The 19,840-nt window shown below is 43.9% G+C and overlaps 1 long non-coding RNA gene across 1 annotated transcript in view; it reads right to left on the minus strand.

Annotated features, from left to right (window-relative positions):
* Nucleotides 1-7,124: 7,124 nt before the first annotated feature.
* Nucleotides 7,125-19,840, minus strand: part of LOC142929146 (uncharacterized) — a 76,356-nt gene continuing 63,640 nt past the window's right edge. The window contains exon 2 of the long non-coding RNA XR_012945321.1: nt 7,125-18,841. This is a non-coding gene — a long non-coding RNA (uncharacterized LOC142929146). The remainder of the gene's footprint in view (nt 18,842-19,840) is intronic.

Raw genomic sequence — 19,840 nt, forward strand, 5'->3', positions numbered from 1 at the left:
GGAGGAGGAGGGGGAGGAGGAGGAGGCGGGGGAGGAGGTGGGGAGGAAGGGGAGGAGGGGGAGGAGGAGGAGGGGGAGGAGGAGGAGGAGGCGGAGGAGGAGGATGGGGAGGAGGAGGAGGGGGAGGAGGAGGGGGAGGAGGAGGAGGGGGAGGAGGAGGAGGGGGAGGAGGAGGAGGAGGGGGAGGAGGAGGAGGGGGAGGAGGAGGAGGAGGGGGAGGAGGAGGAGGAGGGGGTGGAGGAGCGGGAGGAGGGGAGGAAGGGGAGGAGGGGGAGGAGGAGGAGGGGAAGGAGGAGGAGGGGGAGGAGGAGGAGGGGGAGGGGGAGGAGGGGGAGGAGGAGGGGGAGGAGGAGGAGGAAGCCTTCTCTGCCCCCCCCCCCCACTCGCCACGGGACGTTCCAAAGCGCCCCGAATCGTCGCTCGATTCCGCGGTCTGCGCGAGACGGCATCCGCGGCGACTTCCCTTCCCATAAGATGCACAACACAAAACAACAACAACAACAAAACAATTAATGAGGACGAAAAACAAAACCGCCCGTTTCTTTACTCATCATTTACCGGCCTTCGATTGACGCTGCGCGCAGTCGGTGTCAGACGCGGAGGTCGCCACGGATTTATTTCTCCCATTTCTGTTGCTCTCAACCCCCGTGCCGCCCACCTTCCGCTGTGATGTGCACTGATGACTACTTTATTGAGGGCGATATTTGCACGTAAAATAAAGATTGATTAATTATTGATTGAGCAGCAGTGGCAGCGATAGCAGCAGCACCGCCACCGTCACTCCAACGTTGACGAGAGGTTAGCGTAGCGTTAACACACTCGCAGTGCGCTAGGCACTACCCCACCGCTCCCCCATTCACTTGTACAAAAGCAAAGAGACGTTTATACCTGTAGCCTTAACAGACTGTTGGGGCAAGTGCTGTTAGTGAGCATCTATGAAGGCCGGCACTCCACACGAGGGGGTGGGTGGCCAGAACCACGCCCGGCCGCCTTTGTCTCCCCAGTGGCGATGATTTTACACACCGCACCAGGTAATAACTTGAGGCGGAGTCGACCTAGGGGAGGCCCAGGACCGGTTCAGATAATCGTCACTGGTGTTGGTGGCCGTGAGCGGGAATCGAACTCGGGTCGCCGGAGTTCATTCCAGCCGCTACACTACCGCTACACGACCGCTCCCCACTGACACGCATTCATACACGCACACACGTACGTGCTGTAACACAGTGGCGCGGTGACTTCATCATCAGCTCAGAGGGCGCGCCAATCGGCCACAGGTGTGGCCACAACATTTAATTTTTGCTCGCACGGCCGCACCCAGAGGCTATTCGAGATACGCGCGGCTCTCTCTTGCCTGATCAAATCATCGTCGCGCTCACGGTCTCGAAAAATTTATCTCACGGTGGCTGTCAATGGGGGGTCCAACTCGTAGGGGCGGGGGGGGGGCAAGGCACCCCCTGCCCCTACGATTATCTGTTCATATTCACAACATACCCACAAACATGAAGGTCCCGGCGAGTAGGATTAGTAGTCTGTTAGGGAAAGTGTTGTTAGCGAGCGCCTATTAAGGTCGATCCGGCACACGAGGGGGTGGTATAGATCGAAAAACGCCCAGCCGCCTTTGTCTCCCCGGTGGTGATGTTTACACACCGCACCAGGTACAGCAATCATTTAAGGCGAAGTCGACCTAGGGGAGGCTCAGATCCGGTTCAAAAATTGGTCACGAGCGAATTTCGAACTCGGGTCGCCGGGTTCGTTGCGCAGTGCGCGAACCACTCCGCTCCCACTCCCCGTGCACAAAGACAAAGCTCCCCCGTATAGCCTCAACACACTAGGACGGGGGCAAGTGCTATTGGCGAGCACCTATCCGCCACGGGCACACGAGGGGGTGGTGGCAAGCACCAAGCCCGACCGCCTTTGTCTCTCACTCACCGCAACCAAGGTTACTCAATTCAGGCCGAGTTGACCCATGCGTAGCAAAAGAAGACATTCACTCACACCTGTGGTTCTTAACCTGCAGGGGTGCAGGCTGCACCCCCTGGGGGTGCGAGATGCCCTTTTTGGGGGTGCACGCTGCACCCCCTGGGGGTGCGAGATGCCCTTTCTGGGGGTGCGAGACACGGACAGATTTTTTAAGAAGGTAAATCATCGAAAACACAAATTAAGCAGCACGGGGCACATAAGTATACAACTTACTTCGTTTAATCAAACCCTACGTATTTATCAACATTATGCATGAATATTATACATTCTCGTTGGTTCTTTCAGTAAAGTCACGTAGGTATAAAATAAAATAATTCCACCTACGTGACTTTACCGAAAGAACCAAAGAGTATGGATCCCTGCAGTCACGAAAGCTTCAAATCAACATTATACTTGCTTTGTTTTCGGAACAGTTGAGAACCAAAAGGGGTGCAAGGCTTCGGGAAAGGTTCAGAACCACTGACTCACACCTTCAACATAAACAAAAACACAATCTCACACGGGCGCAACGCGACTCCAATTGACGAGCGATGCGGCAGCAGCAGCAGCAGCATCATCATCATCAGCAAGCGGCCGCGAGCGAGTCCTTTGATTCGCCGCGTGAGCTTCACCGATGTCTTCCCACGCCAATGCGCCAATGAGTTTGATGTTATTTATTGAATCTGATCAAAGCGCTGAGATTGATGACATCGCAGCGGCACCCCCCCCCCCACCCGCCGCGTCTCTACAGCCAATCACAGAGCCGCTCCTCCCGATTCATATTCCATTGCGTGGCCACCCGAGTTAGATTCCTGGACACGGACAACACCGGTGGCGATTTGATATCTGCCCCGGTCCTGGCCATATACCCCCCCCCCATACCACCCCCACCAATACCGCCATTCGCCACTAAGTGACGTAACCACGGCGCCTGTGCCAGGCCAGGTACACTTTGAGGCTACGTGGAGTGTCGAAGGCTCGCTGACAGGAGGAGGTCTCGGGATAGACCCAGCAGGTGCCATGGGTTTGCTGAGATGGCTGGTGGAGAGGCACCAGCTGTACCCCCTACCGTGTGTTAACTTGACACGAAAAAAAGCCCACCGCCCCCTACCACCCCTACCACCCCCTATCACCCCCACCACCCCCCACCATCACCACCGCCTACCACCCCCGCACCCTCCCACCACCAGGGCCCCCCTACAAAGCGCATCGACCTGATGATGCTGGTTGCAAGCACCGGCGAAACATCCGCACCGCCAATGGTGTTAAATGCTTCCTCCAGTCTAAATAAAGATTCGGATTCTGAAATGTGCCCGCGTGTGCGGTTTTTTTTCCGGCGCCCGGGATACATCGCGGGGATACATTGGCACGTTCCTTCATCACTTGTCAACTTTATTAAGTTGGCTGTGGTCGGGTGGACGAGGGTGCACGACACACATATTACTTACGTGATCTGACCCAAAAAACAATGCATTATGATTGTTGGCGAAAGTGCACACAACACGTGTAAAGCCTAATTAATGCTGTACTTTGTGACCGCCATGGCAGGGGGCCGTCCATAAATGACGTCACACGATTTTGGACGATTTTTTACCCCCCCCCCCCTCGTCACACGGCGTCACAAAAAGTCAGACCCCCCTTCAAATATGACGTCACAAAGCTCTGCCCCTCCCCCCCCAAAAAAACCACACACGCTTCAAATCGCTTTAAACTATTGTCATTGTAGTGCGTATTTAATATGGCGCTGCATTGATGTTGTAGGAGAAAACATTTATTTAAAAAAGTATATTTAATGAAGTAGAACGTGTTGTCTATATTTATTTAAAGTTGCGCATTTTGATGTGACGTCACATTTCTCAACCGCCTCCCCACCCCTCGTCACACATCGTCACAAATGTCTGACCACCCCCCCCCCCCAGGTGCGTGACGTCATTTATGGACGGCCCCCAGGTTGGTACTAACATCGCCGTGTGGCCAAATAGCTCCACGGAGAACGGGGCGATCCCATTACCGTAATTGGCGATCACGTGACATTGCACGTTCCATTGTTCTCGGAAGGGCCGCAACTATGGACGCTTGTCTACAATTGATTTTGTACCCGTCACGTTAACGCGCTGTCTCAACCCTTCATTTTAATCCACACCCCTTTGTCTGCTGGGTGGCATCCTGGCACTGCAAAGTGTCGTGGTCACGGGGGTAGGTCCATCAGACCTCACCGCGCAAGGCCAATTGCCGGGGGGAGCGTAGAAGTACAGCACAATAAATAAATTCGCTTTGCTGCACTGCATTCTGCTACCAAACTACACCGTGACGCGTGTCGGTCACTCAAGTGCGGGAAACCCACTTTGGGGCCGTCCATAAATGACGTCACGCACCTGGGGGGGGGGGGTCAGACAATTGTGACGATGTGTGACGAGGGGGGGGGGGGTTGAGAAGTGTGACGTCACATCAAAATGCGCAACCTTAAATAAATATAAACAACACGTTCTAAATTTTGATTTAAAGCTTTCGTGACTGCAGTAATTCATATTCTTAGTTTTTTCGGTAAAGTCACGTTGAAGAGAAACAACAAAATAACAAAATATATATAAAACAATAAAAAATTCTCACGACGTTTCGACCATAACTCAAACGGTCATCAGGTGTGTCGGTTTGCATAAATGTATTTTGAAAACGGCATATTTATTTATTTATTTATATATAAAAAAAAATAACGTTTGTGTCACGCGCAACGATTGGCAGTTTGCCCAGGACTAGTCCATCTATTTTTTGAAAAGAGGAGGGGGGAGACGAAATTTGTTTTTATGTATGCTGTCTGAAAGCCACTGTAAGCGTGAACAATCAATCAAGAACTGAAATGATTTATCAAATCTTTCCAATGATTGCTAAGATAGAATCCATCTTCTCGGTTGAAATTGTCTCTGTGCTTGTATATGTGGATAGCCTCATGAACGAATCTCTCATGGAAGCCAGATGGCTTACAAAGAACCTCCGTCTTGGAAAAATCAATGGCATGTGAGCCTACTGAATTAGAACAATGATCTGCTACGGCCGAGGTGTTGGTCCTACCGTGTTTAAGGTCTGCTTTATGTTCACGAATGCGGTCCGAGATATGGCGTTTGGTTTCTCCAATGTAACTACTACCACAGAGGCAACTTAGTTTGTAGACACCAGGGTATATTGTATGTCCGGAATCACATCTTTTACAGACGGAACCAGATCACGGATTTTATGTAATGTGTTGAAACGGACCTGGATCTTGTGTTTATTCAAGATTTTGGAGATCTTTTTTGTGATCCCAGCAATGTAGGGTAAAGTGATGGTTTTGAAAGGCTCTTCAAGAGGGTTCGTCTTCATGGTTTGAGTGATAGCTTTGCGGATTGTATAGTCGGAGTAACCATTAGCCCTAAGAGCTTGGTGTACGTGCTTGAGTTCACTGCTTATGTGTTCCTGGTCGGATATGCATTGGGCTCTATGATACAGAGTCTTGATGAGAGAATTCTTCTGTGATGGATGGTGGTGGGAATCCGGTTTCAGATAAGCATCCGTATGGGTAGCTTTCCTGTAGACAGAGTGGCTCATTGAACCATCAGGTCTCTTTTTAATTAGGACATCTAAAAAAGGTATCTTGCCATCTATTTCGACTTCCATGGTAAATCTGATGGCTGGGTGTATGGAATTGATGTGGTCGAAGAATTGGTCTAGAGCAGGCCGGCCATGTGGCCAGATGACAAAAGTGTCATCCACGTACCTCTTCCATAAGGTTGGGCGCAGAGTGGCAGTCTGGATGGCGTCAGTCTCAAATTTCTCCATGAAAATGTTAGCTATAACTGGAGAAAGGGGGGAGCCCATTGGGGTGCCCTCAGTTTGTTTGTAGAAAGTTCCATTCCAAGTGAAGTATGTATTGGTTAAACAGTGTCTCACCAGGGGGGGTACCTCAGTGTTTAGTCCTTGATGAACCAAGTCTTCAATGATTGCAATGGTGTCAGGTACAGGAACCTTGGTGAATAAGGAAACTACATCAAAACTGACAAGCAGGTCGTCTGGGGACAGGGAAATACCCTTGATTGTTGATACCAGGTGAGTAGAATTTTGTACCGCAGAGGTGGTCTTTCCAGTGAAAGGACGCAGGATTTCAGACAAAAAACGAGCTAGTTTGTAGGTGGGGGAGCTGATAGTAGAGACTATGGGACGAAGAGGTGTATCAACTTTATGTATTTTTGGTAAGCCGTATAATCTTGGTGGCCTGGCAGCAGAAGGTTTCAACGAAAACTGTTTAGATTGATCAATTAATGCGGTTGAATCAGAAATTATTTTGTTGGTTTGTGTGACGAGGCTGTTGGTGGGATCTCTTTTTTATTTTTGTATAACTACCATCGTCGAGTAATTCTTTAATTTTGTTGTTGTATTCTATTTTATCCATGATGACAGTAGCATTGCCTTTGTCAGCTGAGAGAACTACAATATCATTCCTCTTTTTTAATTTATATAATTCAAAACGCTCATCTTTGCTGAGGTTGCTAGCTGGCATCTTAGCGTTTTTGAGGGTTGCAGCGATTTCAGATCTTGCTACGTCTGCAGCGATGTGACCCAGGCCCCTGAGAGCAACGTCTACTTGGGCAATTATATCATTAACTGGTATGTGTTTAGGTGTGACTGCAAAGTTTAGACCTTTAGCTAAAACGGATTTCAGACCATCGGAAATAGAACTGTTACTGCGATTAATTACGACTTTATTAACGTCTAACTTTTTGGTGTGTGGGTCCGGTCTTTTGTTGAAGAGGAGGTTAAATTTGGAAATCAGGTTTTCCTTACATTTGGTCGACATAGTAACACGTTCTACTTAATTAAATAAACTTTTCAATTAATGTTTTCTCCTATACACTCAAAAAAATGATAATTGGTAGTTGTTGGTCCAAATAATGTAATTATGTTTAAATTAAATAATGCTCTTACGTTTGTGCATTAAAATTAAAACAGTTGTAAAATTTTGATTTAAAGCTTTCGTGACTGCAGTAATTCATATTCTTAGCTCTTTCGGTAAAGTCACGTTGAAGGGAAACAATGAAATAATAAAATATATATAAAACAATACAAATTATCACGACGTTTCGACCATAACACAAACGGTCATCATCAGGTGTGAAAACCAATGGCAAGAAACATTTGAAAGAAGTGGCGGTTTGCATTTATTTATTTATTTTTAAATGGTGTATTTATTTGTAGAAAACGTTAGCGCCACGGGCAGCGATTTGGCAGTTTGTTTAGAAGGACGAGTCCATCTATGTTCTGAAAAGAGGAGGGGGGAGACGAAAAATTAATGTATGCTGTCTGAAAGCCACCGTAAGCGTGAACAGTCAATTAAGACCTGAAATGGTTTATCAAATCCTTCCAACGATTGCTAAGCCAGAATCCATCTTCTCGGTTGAAATTGTCTCTGTGCTTGTATATGTGGATAGCCTCATGAACGAATCTCTCATGGTAGCCAGATGGCTTACAAAGAACCTCTGTCTTGGAGAAGTCTTGGAGAAGTCTCCAAGACAGAGGTTCTTTGTAAGCCATCTGGCTACATCTGACACATGAATAAGATGGCATTGATGTTAGCTAACAAGTAATTATAAGCTTGGCGGTTAGGCCTAATCTAAAGTGTAAACTATTTATCAAGGATATATACAGATTTTTACTGTATAGCATACCACTTATTAATAATTTATGAACCTATTAACTAATAATTTATAAATGACTTATATCTGAATTAACAAAACAATTAAAAATTAGCATATCACTTATTAGTCATTTATGAATGTATAGTCATGTTTTGTAAATGATTAGTTCATTATTAACTAATAACCTTATAAGTGACTTATAACTAATTTAACAAAACATTCATAAAATGTTAGCACATTACTTATTAATCATTTATGAACATAGACATGTTTTGTAAATTATTAGTTTATCATTAACTAATAACTTATAAGTCACTTATAACTGAACGTCATTATAAAGTGTTACAGTGTTGTTTATATTATTATTCTTTGGTGACTTACATCTTTTATTTCTCACAGAGTTTTGGAGTTCTAGAGTCCTACATGTGGCTGTGCAGAGATTGTGGCTCGTCTCACATATCTAGATCAAAACTTTTAAAACACTTCAGGTTGGTGCATGGACCATATGGCCGCAGACACGCATATCCATGCGCATATTCTTACTGTCCATGCATTTTTAAAACCTGGAATGCACTGCGGTCCCACTTATGCAGATCAAATGGTAGTGAGCAGCAACCTCAACAGCAAAATTCTAGCGAAAGTACAAAGATAAATAGTCATGTTTGTGGTGTTACTGACATTCCTTCAGTAAATGATTACTTTCTCCACATAAATAAGCATTTGCCCAGTCATGAGACAGTAAGCTGTATGTTTAAGGACTGCTCGTTTAAATCAAATGTGTATAGCACATTCAAATCACATAAGAGGCGGAAACATTGTCAGTGTTCGTTGACTGATTTTAAGGAAGGAATAGTGAAAACACAAGAGGTAAGAGGAATATCTGATGACACTCTTTCAAAAGAAGAAATTAATACATCTACGTTAGAGGAGGATTCCAGTTGTATTGATACAGGAGAGGTTCCAGAGAACTTGCCAAAAGTTGGTAGAGCTTAAATTTGCTTCTTTGCTGTTGAAGCTGGAGAATCACTATCATGTCCCAGGCACAGCTGTCGATGAGTTGTTGGAGGACTTGCATTATTTACTGAGTGATGCTTCTTTCCCTTTGTCATACAGAATTATTGTAGACACCTTACAAAAGCACAGGATTGACAATGATGAGTTTCTAGTCAAAGACCTTGTTACATCTTTAAGTACAACAAATCCTTTACTCACTGCAATAACGTATGGTGGTCCACTAGCCTCTGCATTTAAGCGTAAAGAATATTACAGGGAAAATTTTCAAGTTGTAGACTCCGTGGAGTATGTTCTTGAGGCCAAGGGAAACATAACTTTTCAATATGTTCCAATCCTTGAGTCTTTACAGAATCTACTTGGTCAGAATGACCTACTAGACAAAGTGGTCGAAAGTCACAGTTCTCAACAGTTAAGATGAGATGTCCATCAGTACAGGTCAATTCAGGATGGTCAGTTTTTTTTAAAGCAAATAATTTCTTCTCAGGTGAGTTGAGGATATCTGTGTGCTTATATGTCGATGACTTTTGAAATTTGCAACCCTCTCGGGACATCAAGAAAGAAGCACAAGATATGTGCAATCTACTGGCTTTTGGGTAATGTGCCATCCATGTTTCAGTCAACTTTGTCAGCAATTTATCTTGCCGTTTGGTGCAAAACAGAAGACGTGATAACGCACGGATTTGAGAAAATCTTGCGACCTCTTTTGCAAGATCTCCAAACTTTGGAGCAGCAAGGTGTGTATGTCCACCAGCTGGGAACATTCCTTAAAGGAAGAGTTCAATGTGTTGTGGCCGATAATCTTGCTGCACATTCAATGGCTGGCTTCATTGAGAACTTTTGAGGAGAGTACTGTTGTCGATTTTGTACAGCTTCTCGTGCAGATTCTCAGACCAATGAAGTGAAGGCAGGTGAATTTACACTAAGGACTGCAGAAGAACACCAAGGACATGTGAAACTTGCAAAGCAGAAAGGTGTGAATGTCATGGCTGTGAAAAAAGCATGTGTTTTCAGCAATAACCTTAGCTACTTTAATGTTACAACAGGCTATCCTCCTGATTTGGCTCATGATCTTTTTGAAGGCATAGTACCAGTTGAGCTGGCAGAGTGCTTCTCTGTACTTATTTCAAATAAGATCTTGTCTCTTGATCTGCTCAATGAACTCATCCATAATTTTCCGTACAAGTGGGGTGATAAGACAAATCGACCTCAATTGGTGCCACAGACATTTGCAAGGAGAAAATCAGTTGGTGGCAATGCGCATGAAAATTGGTGTCTGTTAAGACTGCTGCCATTTATTATTGGGCATTTGGTGCCTGCAGATGAACCTGTGTGGCTTATGATTTTAGACTTCAAGGATATTGTGGAACTGGTTGTGTCTTCAGTTCATACAGATGAGACCATTGCATATTTGGAATGCAAGATCTCTGAACACCGTCAGAAGTATCAGGAGCTTTTCCCACTTAAACAGCTGCTTCCAAAGCACCACATTTTGGAGCACTATCCAGAAATGATTCGCTGCTTTGGTCCTTTAGTTTTTCTTTGGACATTGCGTTTTGAAGCTAAGCATAGCTACTTCAAACAAGTAGTTAGGCACACAAATTGCTTCAAGAACATAACACTAACTTTGGCAAGAAAACACCAATTGATGGTTGGATATAACCTCCACATACCCAGCCCTGAAAATACCACCTTACAGATCACACGTGTCTCTACCATCACGGTTGAGGTCATGAAAGAGGATGTCGTACGTTGCCTTAATTCTAGATATCCTGGCATCACCACTGTCAATGTTGCTCAGAATGTTTCTTATGATGGCATTATGTATCGAAATGTCATGATAATTGCCCATGGGTCTCTTAGTGGACTTCCAGAATTTGCAGAAATTGCTAAAATTTGTATAATCGAAGACAACCTTGCTTTCATTGCCAAAAAAATGTGTTCATGGTATCGAGAGCACTTCAGGGCGTTTGAATTGGTACCAACTCTTGAAATGTGCTTAATTACCCTCTATGAGTTGAAAGACCCATACCCTCTTGCAGATTATGAGGTGTAATAACCAGCCACTGAAGTCCTGTGTGGACTTGTATATTTTATGTATATTTCATTTTATAGTAAACATCTATTTAATGTCAATAGTTTGGATTGGTCTTCTGGTATTGTATTCATATATTCATCCCCTCTATCTCTCTTTCAGAAAAGTTTGACAGGATGGGTATCCCAGCCAAACTTCTAGTAATCTTGGGAGAAAATAATTGTGAAAGGTTAAATCTCCCAACTGGTATACCAAACTCGTTGAATGACCTTAAAAGAGAAATCCAAACACAACTGAGAGTACTTGAAGATTTTCGACTTCAATTCAAAGATCCGAACTTTAATGATTTTGTCAACCTCACTTCAACTTCAGACATACAGGATAAAGCTACACTCAAGGTCATTCAGTTGCCTTCATCTACAAGTTTACCAACTACTTCATTTGTGCCAGAAATAAAAGAGACCTCTTCAGTATCATCATGTGACACAGACATAATCTCATCCTCACAGTCATCTTTACTTTCAACTCCAGAATCTGTGTCCTCAGTTAGAAGTCAGGCATGGCCTGAACGTTTCCCAATACCACAGTTTAGTTTTGATGCTGAGATTCAACTGCAAAAAGCTCAACTTGCTTATGAGACTGATGGCACTGTCTTGAGCCCCAATGCCAAGTTGAAGTCTGATATTTTGGATGCTTTAGCTTCAGAAGTAATAAAGTACAAGGCATACCCTACAAGTGCAGATCTTGATGATGTTGCTGCTGCTTTGGTACAGAAGCACCCGTGCCTCAAAGAAAAAGGCTCTGTGAGCAGCTACTATGGCTGGAAAATAAGTCTGAAATATAAGATGGCAAACTACAGAACAAAATTGAGGAACATAGGATGTTCTGAGTTAAACATCAACTCCCACAAGCGAAAAGGATCCATGGGAAGTCCCAACCAAGTGAAGAAACCTAGAAAAGCCGAGGTTAATTACTGTCCAGATTACCCATTGGGTGAAACAAAGGATACGCTTGAAAAGCAAAGGATGACACTACTGTCTGAGGTGACTAAAATAAACAATGAGCAGGTTATGAAGGTCCTGATGGAGAGAACATTTGCGCTCCGGAGGCATGAGGTGGTAGAAGATTTGCCGTTCATCGTTGAGTTTAGGAACAGATGGCCAGCACTCTTTACTGAGAGAGAGAGGTAAGTCTTTGATGTAATGTCAGTTATGATTAAATACTTGGATGGTTTTTATAATTCTAAAATATGAAAATGTTCAAATTTTGATTTAAAGCTTTCGTGACTGCAGTAATTCATAATCTTAGTTTTTTCGGTAAAGTCACGTTGAAGAGAAACAACAAAATAATAAAATATATATAAAATAAAAAAATTCTCACGACGTTTCGACCATAACTCAAACGGTCGTCTTCAGGTAGAAGACGACCGTTTGAGTTATGAATATGAAAATGTTCATTTGTAATTTTGTATGCCATCTGTAAGTGCTGGTAAAAAAAAATGTTCAATGTTTTTTAAACATGTTTATCAGCAGCCAACATGATTTGTCCTTTCAAAATTGTATTAGGTATCTGCAGAATTCAGTAGGATTACAAGTATCCCTTTGGTGTCCAAATTTATGGGTCAGCTGGATCATTTCTCAACCCAGCTCCTCAGAATCTTCAGAAAGAAAGGAGGAACAGCAACACAGATGACAAACATCCTGTCAGTTATGGATCGGGTATGTTCTCTAAATTCATCATAATTTTAAATCTAACAATAATTAATAATAGATTAAAATAATATTTAACCCAAAGATGGAAATTCAGTCATTATGTATAGCCTCATGTTATCGAGGGGGTTAATTTTTGGGTTAAGTATCCCTTTAAAGTCTGGTATGTACAGTACTCTGCAAAAGTCTTAGGCATGTTAATATTTTCACCCAAAAAAGAAATGGTTTTAAGCCAGTTATTTAAATCTTTTACTGCAGTGTGTCAGTACGAAATATCGTTTTACATTTCCAAACATTCCTTTTGCCATTAAATTGTAATAATCCAGTGACATTTTTAAATGCACAAGGAGTCTGACAATAGCCAGTATGATCCACACAGAGATTCGATCTCATCATCATCATCAAGTCTGTCTGTGATTACATGAAGAAACAGAAAAACTAAGATTAAATCTAGAACTGCGTCAACATCTCCAAGACACCTGAAGACACCTTCCTGCGAAGCTACAGTACTTTTTGTACTGCTAAAAAACAGAATGCCATAAATAGATTTTATTTACTTAACTTCTATTAACTAAATTTTGATTTAAAGCTTTCGTGACTGCAGTAATTCATATTCTTAGCTCTTTCGGTAAAGTCACGTTGAAGGGAAACAATAAAATAATAAAATATATATAAAACAAAAACATTCTCACGACCATAACGTTCGTCATCAGGTATGACGAACGTTTGTGTTATGGTCGAAACGTCGTGAGAATTGTTATTGTTCTATATATATTTTATTGTTTCCCTTCAACGTGACTTTACCGAAAGAGCTAAGAATATTCTATTAACTACATAAAATCAATACTCGGTGTGACCAGCCTTTGCGTTTAAAAAAGCTTTTGTCCAGGTACACTTGCTCATAGTTTTTCAGGTAGCTTTGCAGGAAGGTTTATTCAGGTGTCTTGGAGATGTTGACGCAGTTCTTCTGGATTTAATCTTTCTCAGTTTTTCTGTTTCTTCATGTAATCACAAGAATGACAAACTTGACTTGAATGAAAACAACACAGTGGGATAATCTGTATAATGCTACTTATAATGGTACAATAACAAGTCTAAAAAGCAAAGTGCTAACTAATGCTCATTTAAATTTTTTTCAGACTGACACCATCGAAAAAAAAAGTGAATGCATCTTGAAAGCCCTTACTGTTTACATGAACGAAGACCCCTCAAACCTTGTGAAGGAGTACTTGGTAAGTCATTCACTTTTTTTAAAACCTATTGTATGCTTCTTTAAAACCAACTCCCACTTTCACCCCTGATCTGTTATTAATTGTTTCTATTTGTATTTTACTTTTTTCGGACGTTGAACATGATGAAGCCCAAACTTCAATGCGCAACACCACCCTAGGCATTTATGTCGTCGTACATGAAGGGGCAGATGCTACAGACCCTTACGAAGATGTTGGCATTATCATTGAAGGCGTCCAAATACTTGAAGACCTGAACAATGTGGCAAATGCTTGTTCTGTGATGCTTGGTCTAATTTATGCTTTAAACTTGGCTTACCCACAAGACCTGAGGTACACTTTTGAAGTATTTCAAAATATTTTTTATGGAGCAAGATGCAAACAAGCTGTCAAACAAGGTCCAGGTCCTGAAAAATAAACTCCTTTCGTAAACGCTGTAACTTGAGGTCAGGACCAAGACCCAGGACTTATGTTTTCTCCATAATGTTGCACTGTTGTTTGGCTGTTGCAGTACATATATTCATGTACATAATACTGTTTTTTATATATTTTTCATTTTTGTTCTTGTGCAATTAAAAGGAAACAAAAGAAGACTGCTATTATTTTTCAAGTATAACACTTGTATGTGAATATTTTATAAATCCTTTAATTTAAAGACAGTATGCTTTTATTTATTTTTATTTTCTTGTAATAAGCAGATTATTTTCATTTTGAAAAGTAAAGTTAGTCTTTTGAGAATACAGATTTTGTACAAGTTATTCTTTTTGGAAAAATGTGTGAAGTAGATGCCTTTGATTTTGAAAAGTAAAGTTAGTTTTTTTAGATTACAGATTTTGTGCAAGTTATTCTTGTTGTAATTTTTTTGTGAAAGTTTTCAGAATTGTTATTGAATGGATTCAATAAAAAGCTGGAACAGAATGAAAATGGATTATTTATTTTGGATGAATTTAAAATTATTAATTTTAGGATAATTGTAGTTAATTAACTTTATTGTTTAAAACAAAAGCAAGACTGTTAAGTTGATTCAACTAAATTTCGATTTAAAGCTTTCGTGACTGCAGTAATTCATATTCCTAGCTCTTTCGGTAAAGTCACGTTGAAGGGAAACAATAAAATAATAAAATATATATAAAACAACAAAAATTCCCACGACGTTTCGACCATAACACAAACGGTCGTCATCAGGTGTGTCGGTTCGCATTAATTTATTTATTTTAAAACGGTGTATTTATTTATAAAAAAAAAAACGTCAGCGCCACGCGCAGCGATTTGGCAGTTTATTTAGAAGGACGAGTCCATATATGTTCTGAAAAGAGGAGGGGGGAGACGAAAAATGTATGTATGCTGTCTGAAAGCCACTGTAAGCGTGAACAATCAATTAAGACCTGAAATGGTTTATCAAATCTTTCCAATGATTGCTAAGCCAGAATCAATGCATATCCGACCAGGAACACATAGGCAGTGAACTCAAGCACGTACACCAAGCTCTTAAGGCTAATGGTTACTCCGACTATACAATCCGCAAAGCTATCACTCAAACCATGAAGAAGGACCCTCTTGAGGAGCCTTTCAAAACCATCACTTTATCCTACATTGCGGGGATCACAAAAAAGATCTCCAAAATCTTGAATAAACACAAGATCCAGGTCCGTTTCAACACATTACATAAAATCCGTGATCTGGTTCCGTCTATAAAAGATGTGATTCCGGACATACAGTACCCTGGTGTCTACAAACTAAGTTGCCTATGTGGTAGTAGTTACATTGGAGAAACCAAACGCCATGTCTCGGACCGCATTCGTGAATACAAAGCAGACCTTAAACACCGTAGGACCAACACCTCGGCCGTGGCAGATCATTGTTATAATTCAGTAGGCTCACATGACATTGACTTTTCCAAGACAGAGGTGCTTTGTAAGCCATCTGGCTACCATGAAAGATTCGTTCATGAGGCTATCCACATACACAAGCACAGAGACAATTTCAACCGAGAAGATAAATTCTGGCTTAGCAATCATTGGAAAAATTGGATTAACCATTTCAGGTCTTAATTGATTGTTCACTCTTACGGTGGCTTTCAGACAGCATACATTAATTTTTTCGTCTCCCCCCTCCTCTTTTCAGAACATAGACGCACTAGTCCTTCTAAATAAACTGCCAAATCGCTGCGCGTGGCGCTGACGTTGTTTAAATAAATAAATACACAGTTTAAAAAGAAATACATTAATGCAAACCGACTCACCTGATGATGACCGTTTGTGTTATGGTCGAAACGTCGTGGGAATTTTTGTTGTTTTATATATTTTTATTTATTTTATTGTTTCCCTTCAACGTGACTTTACCGAAAGAGCGAAGAATTCGATTCAACTAAACAACATTGTATTTACCTTAAGTAATTTACTTATGTTTACCGAAATAAATAATGCTACTTAAATGCAACATAACCCAGTTGTGTGCATCCTGTTGACATAAAAAAGTTAAGTTAGTCCAACATATCATTTTTTTGAGTGTACAACATCAGAGTGCAGCGCCAAATTAAATACGCACTACAATGACAATAGTTTAAAGCGATTTGAAGCATTTTCTTGTGAAAACCACAAGAAAATTATTGTTGTGGTTTTCATACCTGATGATGATTGCTTGTGTTGCAGTCGAAACGTCGTGAGAATTTTATTCTTTTATATTTTTATTATTTTATTTGTTTCCCTTCTACGTGACTTTACCGAAAGAACCAAAAATATGAATCCCTGCAGTCACGAAAGCTTTAAATCGATTTGAAGCATGTTTTATTTTTTTTTGGGGGGGGAGGGGCAGAGCTTTGTGACGTCATATTTGAGGGGGGGTCTGACTTTTTGTGACGCCGTGTGACGAGGGGGGATCAAAAATCGTACAAAATCACGTGACATCATTTATGGATAGCCCCACACACACCAGCATCTTACAACAAACCCAGAACGCGGGGGTGGCTTGGACGCCTACAAGACGCCTGACTCCCACCAGCCGTGCCAATGATCGAGCGGCCAGGCCTGGCGCTAATCCGCACGCGCGGTTCGCGCATTGGCAGCGGACGTCAGCCGGGAGCGGTCGCCAGACTCAGCTGCAAGCCACGTGGCAACTGCATCCGCTGCACACCGACTCACTCACTCCCCCCCCCCCCCCCACAAAAAAAAACTATTGAGCCCGCGTGTTGAACTTCTTTCGCACCGTACGTAGCCAACCGCGCTAATCGGAGGTGCGGGGCCAAGGACAGCGAACTCGAGCACAAAAAGCAGTTCTAAAGAATTGGGTTTTACATTTAAGATTGGTGAATCGGTGGGGTGCAGTGAATAGCGCAACGCGCTACAGAACCAGGCGAGTCGAGTTCGATTCCAGGCCACGGCTAACACATCAGTGGCGAGCGGTTATCAGAACCAATCCTGCGTCCAGCTCTTCACCAAACCGTACTGACCAGCGTGGTGAAGAACGGTCAAACATCCCCCATGACGACCCACACGGCATTAAGAAGCTTTTGATTGTTCATTCATGTTTCTCGGATGTGTCACGTCTGTCGCGGAGACGGTGTTTTTATTGATTAAACTCGACTCAAGAGCTCATAGGGTACTTCAAAATAAACGGAAACTGATCCAGCAGTGGACTGACACCAGCCATAGAGGTACCACCGACAATACAAACTGGACCTTAGACAGATGACAGGAAAGACATTAGACTCCTTCATTGAAGCGCGGCAGATCCCTGAACCGAATGTGCCGGGCAGAGCTCACAAATCGCTCCGTGGCAGCCACAGACAGCCGATGCGTGAGCACGTTCAGCGCCTTTGCCATTCCACTGCTGGACGAGCGACTCTCTCCTCCCGCACACCGGGTGGGGTCATTTGACCCACAATTCATCCACGGTGGCCAAACGCGGGCGTTCGGTGAAGGCGGGGAGCAATCGACGCGGGGGCAAAGGGCGGCGAGTCGTCGCCTAACGCGTGGCGGCGTTCACACCGCAACGCGCGTTCGCTGGCACGCCGTTCTTCCCGTGTGGGAACACTTTTTGCACAACGGGCGCTGTTGATCTCACGCGGGAAACGCGCGCGTCCCGTCACAACGCTGAATGCGCACCATGTTATGACGCGCGCCCCGTTATCACGTGAAACGCACACGCTGCTATAAAAACGCGCAATGCGCACAGTTATGACGCGGTTCCTGAGCGCTCGACGGCGAACTACCTTCGTTGAGCCGTGCGGCCGAGCGGTACGATGCTGTGACGCGGAATGACGCGGCATGACGCGGCAACGCGGCGGCGTGCTCTCAGTTGCCCGTCCCGCCATCGCTCTGCTCGTGCGCGTAGTAGTGCAACGTATCTCGCCAAAACTTGATCGCTACAGCATTATTCGTGGGGGAAAGCTTTTCGCTCGACGCGTTTTTTCGGGAATGCATCTCCCGCGTCGGACTTGCTGGAAGAGCGCGATGGCTTGAGCTGCACTGCCCTCTGCTGACGAGATGAACCGTAGCATCGCTTCCCTAGGAGCGGGGGTTTAAGCACCGCAATTGACAACCAAAGCACCACCGTGCAAGGCCCAGCGTGACCCAAGCCGCAAGCGCGTTCACCGCTCGTTGTTGTTGCAGAGGTGTCGCGGTTCAAGAGCCCAGCGGCCGCCCTGGTTAATACTGCAGAGTGAATGAACCGTAATGCAACCAAACGACATCTGCAGCCAGGGCATTGAAAATGGGTCGTGGATGGGTATTCCAGCATGACAATGACCCAAAACACACGGCCAAGGCAACAAAGGAGTGGCTCAAGAAGAAGCACATTAAGGTCCTGGAGTGGCCTAGGCAGTCTCCAGACCTTAATCCCATAGAAAATCTGTGGAGGGAGCTGAAGGTTCGAGTTGCCAAACGTCAGCCTCGAAACCTAAATGACTTGGAGAAGATCGGCAAAGAGGAGTGGGACTAAATCCCTCCTGAGATGTGTGCAAACCCGATGGCCAACTACAAAAAACGTCTGACCTCTGTGATTGCCAACAAGGGTTTTTATCACCAAGTACTAAGTCATGTTTTGCTGAGGGGTCAAATACTTATTTCCCACATTAAAATGCAAATCAATTTATAACATTCTTGACATGCGTTTTTCCGGATTTTTTTGTTGTTATTCTGTTTCTCACTGTTCAAATAAACCTACCATTAAAATTGTAGACTGATCATTTCTTTGTCAGTGGGCAAACGTACAAAATCAGCAGGGGATCAAATACTTTTTTCCCTCACTGTATGTGTAGCCACCATGCCAATCGGAGGTGCGGGAAACATTAAAGATCCCTAATAATACAGGATTTATGGGTTACATCGCGTAAATATGTCGTTAAACCCGCCACCACCCGACACAGCCAATTAGTAAGGTTAGTCACGTAAACAGAGCGTGCCAATTCGTCACTAGTACTGCACACCGGTGTGTTGGCGTGCCAAGCTACAACATTTACAATCTGAGTACGACGTTTCGCCAGTAATTACAACTAGCTTCATCAGGCGACAGCCAGATTTGTGGAGAATTCCTCCTGTTTCGTTATTTAAATTATCCCATGATCCCAATGTGTGCCGCGTGACAACCCAAATTTGCCAAAATTTGAAACATTACACCACAAACTTCTTAACTGGGATCCCACACACACACTCGCAACAGCAGACATCGCCATACTCCTGGCAGAATGCCCCGGGTCATCTCTGGCAAATGAGGTTCATCCTTGATTTGAAGCTTTCGTGACTGCAGGAATCCATACTCTTTGGTTCTATCGGTAAATTCGCGCTCACGCAGCGACCCCCCCCATCCCCCTACCCTCTCTCTCTCCCCCCTTGCTCCTCCCCCCCTTTCTTACATATAATAACCTCTTGCCACGGCAGCTCTCTCGCCCACTGCATTGCTGCTGCACTGGCATTGCTGCTGCACTGGCATTGCTGCTGCACTGGCATTGCTGCTGCACTGGCATTGCTGCTGCACTGGCATTGCTGCTGCACTGGCATTGCTGCTGCACTGGCATTGCTGCTGCACTGGCATTGCTGCTGCACTGGCATTGCTGCTGCACTGGCATTGCTGCTGCACTGGCATTGCTGTTGCACTGGCATTGCTGCTGCACTGGCATTGCTGCTGCACTGGCATTGCTGCTGCACTGGCATTGCTGCTGCACTGGCATTGCTGCTGCACTGGCATTGCTGCTGCATTGGCATTGCTGCTGCATTGGCATTGCTGCTGCATTGG

Source organism: Petromyzon marinus, chromosome 25 (genome assembly GCF_048934315.1).
Source record: "Petromyzon marinus isolate PM22_M1 ecotype Great Lakes invasive population chromosome 25, UKy_Petmar_22M1.pri1.0, whole genome shotgun sequence".
NCBI classification, from domain to species: Eukaryota; Metazoa; Chordata; class Hyperoartia; order Petromyzontiformes; family Petromyzontidae; genus Petromyzon; species Petromyzon marinus.